Below are 1526 nucleotides of genomic sequence, written 5' to 3' on the forward strand. Positions count from 1 at the left end.
CTTTTGCGGTGCTTAGGAAAGGTCGACCCAAGATAATGGGTGCCCTTACATCTCCACTTATTTCCAAAACCACAAAGTCTATGAGTACATACGATTATCCAACTCGTACACATATGTCTTCAAGAATTCCCTTGGGGTAGCAGAGTGACTAATCTGCAAGCTGCAAATGCATGTTTGTGTACAACAAAGTATCTCCATTAATTTTATCATAAATTACCTTAGGCATAAAATTGTCCCAAGGGTGGTTGATTGAAATTTTTACCTTGAGGGTTACCTTGGTAATTACCCTGGTAGTTTGGCCTCTATTGCTGATTCCATCCTTGATTCTGTTGAGGATGAAAGTAGTTGTTGTTGACAAAGTTCACATCCTCATGGGTTTCAAGACAGTTGTTTCCTGAATGCCTAATGTTTCCACATTCTTCACACATCATGAGGGAATCATGAATATGCATGACTTCCTGCTTCTCATTAGCTTGGTCTTCAAGCTTCTTCCTGAGCTAGTCCATCTTAGCAGACAACATGTCTACTTCCTTGAGTTGATGCATACCTCCCCACTTCTCTTGCAGGTCTAAACTCGTTCTTCATTACAGCCTTGGTTGGAGGCTATCTTCTCCACAAGAGCTATTGTAGCTAAGAGTGTGAGTGACAGGAAAGCTCCTCCAGCAGCAGCATCCATAGCTTCATGGGTACTATTGGTTAACCCATGGTAGAAAGTCTACATGAGTAGCCAATTTTTCATTCCATGATGAGGACATTCTGCAATGTAATCTTGGAAGCGTTCCCACACCTTAAGGATAGATTCATCATGTTGCTGTTGGAAGCTTGAAATTCTCCCACGTAGGGCATTAGTCTTGCTTGTGGGAAAGAACTTTGCTAGGAAGGTAGTGGAGCAGTTATCCCATGTAGTATTTCTATCTTTGTTGGCATAGAACCATTGCTTCACCTTCCCCAAGAGTGAGAATGGGAAGATGCGAAGTAATATGGCAACTCTGGATACTCCTTTGATAGTGAAGGTGCTGCAAATCTCTAGAAAGTGTTGGAGATGTACACTCGCATCTTCATGTGCCTTTCCACAAAACTAGCTTGCTTGCACCATGTTGATGAGAGCTGGCTTGAGCTCAAATCCATTGTCTCCAACATTGATTCTCGGTCCAGTATGGATGTTGGCCGTAGTTAGAGCAGAGAATTCACAAAGAGTCTTGTTAGCCATGGCTTCAAATTCTGGTGTTAAGCTTCGCCTTATCTGGTTGTCTTCCGACTCTAAAGCTAAAACTTTGTTGAGTTTAGCCTTAGTTCTTTTAAGTAATGCTTCTAGATTGTCAACGTAGTTTGTTGAAAGGTCAAATCCGGTCATACATTACCCTACATAAGATACACAAGTAGACAACACAAGGGTAAGCCCATTTGAGCAGAGGTCAATGGTTATCTCAATCACATCAATAAGTATGAGTTTATCAATACTTCCTTTGCCTAGCTACCTTCCTCGGCAATGGCACCAAAAATGCTTGTTGGTATTTATTAACTTG

General features: G+C 41.5%; 1 non-coding gene across 1 annotated transcript; it reads left to right on the forward strand.

The window, feature by feature from the left end:
* Nucleotides 1-737: 737 nt before the first annotated feature.
* LOC136502473 (small nucleolar RNA R71) lies at nucleotides 738-844 on the forward strand. The gene has a single exon (XR_010770609.1). It is a non-coding gene; the product is annotated as a small nucleolar RNA R71 (small nucleolar RNA).
* Nucleotides 845-1526: the final 682 nt, after the last annotated feature.

Source organism: Miscanthus floridulus, chromosome 13 (assembly GCF_019320115.1).
Source record: "Miscanthus floridulus cultivar M001 chromosome 13, ASM1932011v1, whole genome shotgun sequence".
Lineage (NCBI taxonomy): Eukaryota > Viridiplantae > Streptophyta > Magnoliopsida > Poales > Poaceae > Miscanthus > Miscanthus floridulus.